Raw genomic sequence first — 7,946 nt, 5'->3', positions numbered from 1 at the left:
TTGTAGGGTTTCTTTTCTTTTTGAAAAATCTTAGTTTTCTCTCCTCTTCCACCTGTATATTTTCTTTTTAATTTGCTTAATGTTTATTTATTTTTGAGAGAAAGAGAGAGAGAGCGAGGAAGGGAGAGAGAAAGAGGAAAACACAGAATATGAAGCAGACTCCAGGCCCTGAGCTGTCAACACAGAGCCCGATGCGGGGCTCAAACTCACAAACCCTGAGGTCATGACCTGAGCCAAAGTCAGATGCTTAACCGACTGAGCCACCCAGGCGCTCCAAAGAATATCTTTTTTTTTTAATTTTTTAATGTTTATTTATTTTTGAGAGAGAGGGAGAGAGAGACAGAGACAGAGACAATGTGTGAGTTGGGGAAGAGGCAGAGAGAGGGAAACACAGAATCCAAAGCAGACTCCAGGCTCTGAGCTGCCGGGCACAGAGCCTGACGCAGGGCTCAGGGCTCAAAGTCACAAGCCATGAGATCATGACCTGAGTCGAAGTCAGACGCTTAACCAACTGAGCCACCCAGGCGCCCCTCACTTGTATATTTTCTAAATTCCTATTCTCTGGATCATTTAATCACTCTTCCATCCCATCTGCTCTATTTCCAATGCTTTCTAACGGATTTTTCATCTCCTTTATTGAGTTCTCCAGCTCAAGAATTTCGGTTTGGTTCTTTTTAATAATTTCAACCTCTTTGGTAAAAAAATCCTCTGTTCATTAATTTTATTCCTGAGTTCATTGTGTTGCCTTTCTGAGTTTTTTTGTAGTTCTGTGAATTTCTTAATAACAGCTATTTTGAATTCTTTATCAGTTATATTGCAATGTTCCATGTCATCTTTGCTGGAAAATTCTCATATTCTTTTTATGATAATGTAGTACTTTGATTTTTCATAGTGTTAAATGAAATTTTCCTCTGCTGCTGCATTTGAAGTAGTGAACACTTTTCTGATTTAGTTAAGATTTTGTTTACTTTGATTCTAATAGTTCAACAGGTTGATGATTAGAAAGCTTTTTGTTATTTTCCAGAAGGTGGTGGTATAGCACAAGTTTTAGGTTTCTTTAACCACAGCTAATTTGCCACCAAAGTTAAGAGAATGCTCATAGAAATACTGACATTAAAAAAAAGCAAAAACAAAACAAAACAAAACAAACAAAAAAACTGTTGGCAGAGTGGAGGAGGCTGAGTGCTTAGCACTTGAAGCTTTGTGTGTGTCCATGGCCCACTACAGATATCCTCAAGTAAGGGAGTCACAGATGTCTGGGCTGGAACACTTTGTTGTAATCCAGGGTCAGATAGCAGGCAAGTGTTCCTTTATTCATCTAGGTCTGCCTTCTTCCTTTTCCTTTCTCATTCACCAGCCACTGTGGTCTTTACTCAAAGAGAGCAATGGATCCCTCCAGCTGCAACTTGTGCCTCTGGGTAAACCCTCATTTTCCTCCTCTATCCTCCTCCTCCTCTGCTAGTGAGGTCATCACTGTCCCACTACTACCTCTGCCACTGTCTACCCTGCTACTTCCCTGCCTCCCCAGCCTCCTATGAGGTCCATTTTACCCACTTTTGAACACAGATTGAAGGATCCCTTGAGTATCCTAATGTACTGTGCAGAGGCATCTCTGCTCAGTTATTAATGTGTGAATAATTGCAAATCAAAGGCAACAAAAAAAGACTTATACTGTCATGATTCTGACATCACTGACCTCTTGTTTCTTAATATAGGAGTTTATTACTATAAACTTTCTTCTTAGAACTGTATCTGTTGCATCTCATAAGTTTTAGCATGCTGTATTTCTTTTTTTTTAAATTTTTTTAACGTTTATTTATTTTTGAGACAGAGAGAGACAGAGCATGAACGGGGGAGGGTCAGAGAGAGAGGGAGACACAGAATCTGAAACAGGCTCTGGGCTCTGAGCTGTTAGCACAGAGCCCGACGCGGGGCTCGAACTCACGGACCGCGAGATCATGACCTGAGCCGAAGTCGGACGCTTAACTGACTGAGCCACCCAGGTGCCCCAGGCATGCTGTATTTCTACTTTTATTTGTGTCAATATATGTTTAGATTTATCTCTCAATTTCTTCTTTGATCTATTGGTTGTTCATCAGCATGTTAATTACTTTCCATATATTTGTGCATTTTCTAGTTTTCTTGTTACTTGTTTATAATTTCATTCATACCATTGTCATCAGAAAACAAATGCTTGATATAATTTTAATCTTAAATTTATTAAAACTTGTTTTGTGCCTAACATAATATCTACCCTGAAAAATGTTACAAGTGCACTTGAGAAGAATGTTTATTCTGCTGTTTTAGAATAGAATGTCTGTTAAGGGTGGCTGATTTATAATGTAATTTAACTTCTCTTCCCTTATTGACTTATCATCATAGAGCTATCTTTATGTCTCCTCAATTCAGTCAAAGTGTGTGTGTGTCATATATTTGGGAATGTGTTGTTTGGTATCTACATGAATATAATTGTTATATATATATATTTATACATATATATATCTTTATACATATATTTATATACACACATACATAGATATAGATAGATAGATAGACATATAGATATATATTCATTCTTTGTCTCTTGTAACATTTTTTTTACTTGAATTCTATTTAATCTGATATTGGCATAGCCACCCCAGCAAACTTGTGCTTATTATTTTTATGGAATATATTTTTACCTCCTTTTAATTTCAATATATCTGTGTCTTTGGATCTGTATGGTATGTGCTTGGAAGACTGGTTTGTACAAGTACATCCTAAATGTCCTGTTAATCAGTATCTTGAGAATGTAGAGATTCCATCCTTTCTCTGTCTTCCTATCAAATAGAATGTGTAGAAGAATGTGTTGTTCATCATTCAAGGTTGGTGGCTCCAGGAGTGGCCATCTCTGTTGTAACAGAATCATCTCTGTTGTAACAAAGAATGTTCGGATGATAGGCCTTTATCTCCTTGGATCTCTGGCCATGCAAACAGGAAGGGCTACAGATATGTGCTAGGCTAGTTGCTACACCCTATAGTTTGTGGCATGTAGATCCCAGCAGCATATGCTTTGTCCAGTTGCCCACTCCTGGACTTCCTATAGGTAAGTCCCCCCAATAAACCTATGTCTCAATTGATGTCTCTGGGTCATTTATTCCAGCCTGTCCAGACCATCACCCACGATTAGAATCTGCTAGGGTGTGACTACATAGGATCTGATGTGAGTTTTTTGTAGAGAGAACACAGTTGTATCACTTTAATTTAAATCCATTCTCCATACCTCTGGATTTATTTTTTTTAATTAGAAAGTTAATACAATTGTATTTGAAATAGTTACTGATAAGGAAGAACTTACTTCAACCAAACTGATAAACTTTTAGTCCCTTAGCTCCACCATTATTACCTCCTTTTGTCTTTTTTTTTTTTTGTAGTGAACCATTTTCATTTATTTCTCATTCTTTTTCTCTTATATATATATTTTTAAATATTTATTTATATTGTGAGCAAAGGAAGGGCAGAGAGAGGGAGAGAGAGAGAGAATCCCATGCAGGTTCCACACCATCAGCATGGAGTCTGATGCAGGACTTGAACCCATGAACCGCATGATCACATCCTGAGCCAAAATCAAGAGTCAGCCACTCAACCCACTGAGCCACACATGCACCCTCCTTATCATTTGTATGTATTTTCATTGTGGTCACAATAGAGATTATATTTAATACCTTAAATTCATAACAATCTAGTTTGCATTGATACCACTTAATAGCATATAAAGATTCTGCTCTTATAAAGCATATCTTACCCATTTTTTTATGTTGTGGTTTCTACAATCACATCTTTATATGATGTGTGTGCAATAACATACATGACATTTATTTATAATTCATTTGTCTTTTTAAAAGTGTTAATATATCCTTTAGTTAATGCCTACCATTCTACTTTTTTTTTTTTTCACATTTAACTTCTAGGTTTTTTGTGTGTTTGCTTGTTTCTGATAGCTGGACGAAGCATCTATACTCTAGAACATCTAAACAATCGCTAAACAAATGAAGACCAATGTGTTTTTTTTTAAAAAGGCAAGGGGAAAATGTCATGATTGTCTAACAGGGAATTTGAGTCCCCAGATAAGTTATCTTACAAAAATATCAAACTTCCTTTTCCACATTTCTACTGTTAAAAATGAAGAAAAAGTTCACATTTAAAAAAATCTGTAGGCTGGTATAACAAGTTAAGATAATCATTTTTACATACAAAGTAAGTCCTCCAAGTAAATATTTTAAACAAATTTAAGTCCCTCCCCTGCCAAAATAGGTTAAGTATTTACCCTATGTTTTTTTGATCCACTTAAAGACAATTTATAAAACTGACATTAAACTGGACTGCAGCTCATACACTATGAGTAGTAACATACACATCACTGAGGCTGGATATGTATGTGTGCATATTACAAATAGGTGAATGGTTACTGCTGTGTATACTATTTCCCAGTAAGTAGTTATACTCTGTAAAAATCCTCTAGCCTATCATGAATCAAACTGCAAGGGAAGAAAAAAGAAAATACCTGTTGTAGACATTTGTTCAGTAATTTAAAAAAATGCTTACACTTTTGGGGCTTAAATATTACTGAACATGAGATAAAATTCAATACTGCTTACAATTACCTGAATACAGAGTATATTCAGCACTCATGTAGAGAGCACACAGGTGAATGTATATTACCAAACTCTGGCTTCTCTTTGGTCTATCTTGTTGTTTTATCCTAAAGTCTTACATGGGCTTGGATCCTTAAAAGATAGAGATTTAATAAAGTAATGTTACATTAAGCTTTCCTGTTCTAATAACCAACTTTTAAAGAAGTACAGTGGAAGGGTATAGAGCTCTCTCTATATATATCCTCATACTTTAAAAGCCAATTAGGGGGCGCCTGGATGGCCCCATCGGTTAAGCATCTGACTTTGGGTCAGGTCATGATCTCAAGGCTCATAGCTTTGGGCCCCACATTGGGCTCTGAGCCTGGAGCTTGCTTCAGATTCTGTGCCTCTCTCTCTGCACCCCCCCTGCTTGCACACTCTATACCTTTCTAAAAAAATAAACATTAAATTTTTTTTAAATCCACTTAAATTTTTTTAAATATGAAATTTATTGTCAAATTGGTTTCCATACAACACCCAGTGCTCATCCCAAATGGTGCCCTCCTCAATACCCATCACCCACCCTCTCCTCCCTCCCACCCCCCATCAACCCTCAGTTTGTTCTCAGTTTTTAACAGTCTCTTATGCTTTGGCTCTCTCCCACTCTAACCTCTTTTTTTTTTTCCTTTCCCTACCCCATGGTCTTCTGTTAAGTTTATCAGGATCCACATAAGAAAATTCACTTAGATTTTTATCTTGGTGCTGGTGTTTCAATTAACACTGTGCTAAAAGAAAAAAAAACGACAGCACTACAAGTTTGTCCACAATAGTCAAATCTCTTATTTGTAAAATCTTCCAAAATAAACCCAGTAAACAATTTCCATTTCCAATGTTTTAACTGAGAGTTGAATCTAACAAAATTATTTAACCAATTTCAACTAAAATTGAGCTGAGGACAGCTATATTTAAAGCCCTTCAAACCAAAGACAATCATCCCCAAACATAGCATACCAACATTTCCACCCAAGATAGAAAAATGAGCATCCAAAATAAAGACAACCACAAGATTGATTATGTAACCAATCAAAAATCAATTCTATGCTATCTGAGCTAGTAAGTACCGGAAGACTGATGTTTCTTCCTCCGTTATTATTGGTGGATCCTAGAGTCACAACTTCAATAACTGCTAGCAACTAATCAGTCATTTATTTTCCACTTACAAAACTGCACCATTTGTATAATGCACACTGCTTGATCATGCTGCAGAGGGTCATATCCATTCTATTTTTCTGCACACACTCCTATACTGTCTCCTTTGTCTGGTTATCCTCAGTTTTAACTCTGAATGTCAATGTCTGCCCACAGAAATAAGTTGGAGCACTGGAGCAGAGGATATCTGAGGATTCACAATCATTCTGGAGGGCTATATTTTTTCAATTCCTCAGTCTGTACCCCTCAAAGCTAGCTGTGCACTCATGAGGCACCAATGTAGAGTGACCCATTTGGAGGATGCCCCAAGGACTCCACTCCTGTTGGCCATCTCTTCAGGCACAGACTCTGAACTGATAATCAATGTTGGGGTCTATGTGCAATACTATGAGCTCAGTTTCAGAGTCTACAGATATGTCCTCAAAATGATTTGAAGGGCATTTGTGGAACTGAAGACTGTAATTTGAGCGGCAAAGTTATCATCGACCTTACACCACTGAAAAATGATTCTTCCACATTTCTCTATTAGTTTTTCTATCTGTACTGGTGGGCAAGATGCTACTGTTCTGTACTTGAAAGTGAGGTCTTTCACTTTGTTCAGAATTGAGTCATGTAACTGAGCCGGTAAACAAGACACATCAACCAGTAAAGGCACTTCTGTTAAGCTGACCAACTGAACGTGTGAGGACTTTTTGTAAAGTTTCATAGTTTTTCATTCTGTTTTCCTACACCACCTAGAAGGGTGATCTCCCCTTCTTGGACTAAGTCTTCTTCAGTGTTAACTCCATGCTTTATGAACTTCTGAACTTCTAGCAGTCATCTAGTGGTTTAATGGTCTCCTGTTAAATGGTGTCCACCTCTTGCAAAAGGGTCACCAATCACTTATCCAGGAGCTTCCCAAGGGTTACCTTTAAATCATTAAAATGCTGTTTGAGGACATCTCTTGTCTGTGATGCACTTTCTTTGATCTGTTTCCGGGCCTCTTGCAACCCCTGTAAGCATCTGGCCCAGCTCCCACCGTACCTCTGCCTCTGAGCCACCTGCATGTTCTAATGGGCCTTCTGCAGCAGGAGCTCAGGTTCCAGCTCCATTGCTCCCTCATCCCACCACGTGGCCTGCAACTGTGGGCACGGTTCCCCACAATAGTGTCCTTTCATTTTAACCTAAGTGACACTTTCTGGCATTTCTTATGGGGAAAACACATGATAATAATCTCCTGAGGTTTTTTTTTAAAATCGGTAATATATTTATTATCTATCTAATTTATGATGTTCTGCTGGATATAGAATTCTTGGCTAGCAGCTATTTTTCTTCTTTCAGCACTTTAAATTTTTTTTTTCAACGTTTATTTATTTTTGGGACAGAGAGAGACAGAGCATGAACGGGGGAGGGGCAGAGAGAGGGAGACACAGAATCGGAAACAGGCTCCAGGCTCTGAGCCATCAGCCCAGAGCCCGACGCGGGGCTCGAACTCACGGACCGCGAGATCGTGACCTGGCTGAAGTCGGACGCTTAACCGACTGCGCCACCCAGGCGCCCCTTCTTTCAGCACTTTAAATATGTCATCCCATATTTAGGCTTTTTACTGAGAAATTGGCTGATAATCTTGTTGAGGATACCTTTTACATGAAGAGTTACTTTTCTTGCTGCTTTTAAGATTTTCTTTGTCTTTATCTTTTGACAGTTTGAGTATAATATGTCGCCGTATGGGTCAATTTGAGTTTATCCTATTTGATAAACTCTAAGATTTATAGATTTAAATCTTTAGTGAAATATAGCATAATTTTAGTTGCTATTTCTCCAAATGTTGTTTTGCCCCTTTCTCTTCTTTTTCATTTTGGACCCCTGTAATGCATACCTTTTCCTCTTGATGATATCCACAGGTCCTCCAGGCTCTGTTAAATTTTCTTGATTTTTTTATTTCTGTTCTTCAGACTTAATAATTTCAGCCATTATATTTTCAAGTCCACTGATTTTTTCTTCTTGCTCAAATATTTTTCCAAAGATTTTTATTAACCTTTTTCTTTTAGTTATTTTGCTTTCCAGCTCAAGAGTTTCTATTTTATTCCTTTTATACTATTATCACATTCTGATATTCTCATTTTGTTCACAAATTCTCTATTT

At 37.6% G+C, this 7,946-nt stretch overlaps 1 pseudogene; it reads right to left on the bottom strand.

The window, feature by feature from the left end:
* Positions 1 to 5,578: 5,578 nt before the first annotated feature.
* LOC123594369 lies at positions 5,579 to 6,916 on the bottom strand (annotated as a pseudogene).
* Between the last annotated feature and the right edge of the window lie 1,030 nt (positions 6,917 to 7,946).

Source organism: Leopardus geoffroyi, chromosome X (assembly GCF_018350155.1).
Source record: "Leopardus geoffroyi isolate Oge1 chromosome X, O.geoffroyi_Oge1_pat1.0, whole genome shotgun sequence".
In the NCBI taxonomy this organism is placed as follows: domain Eukaryota; kingdom Metazoa; phylum Chordata; class Mammalia; order Carnivora; family Felidae; genus Leopardus; species Leopardus geoffroyi.
The sequence above is the reverse complement of the archived record's forward strand: the minus strand, read 5'-3'. Positions and strand labels throughout refer to the sequence as shown.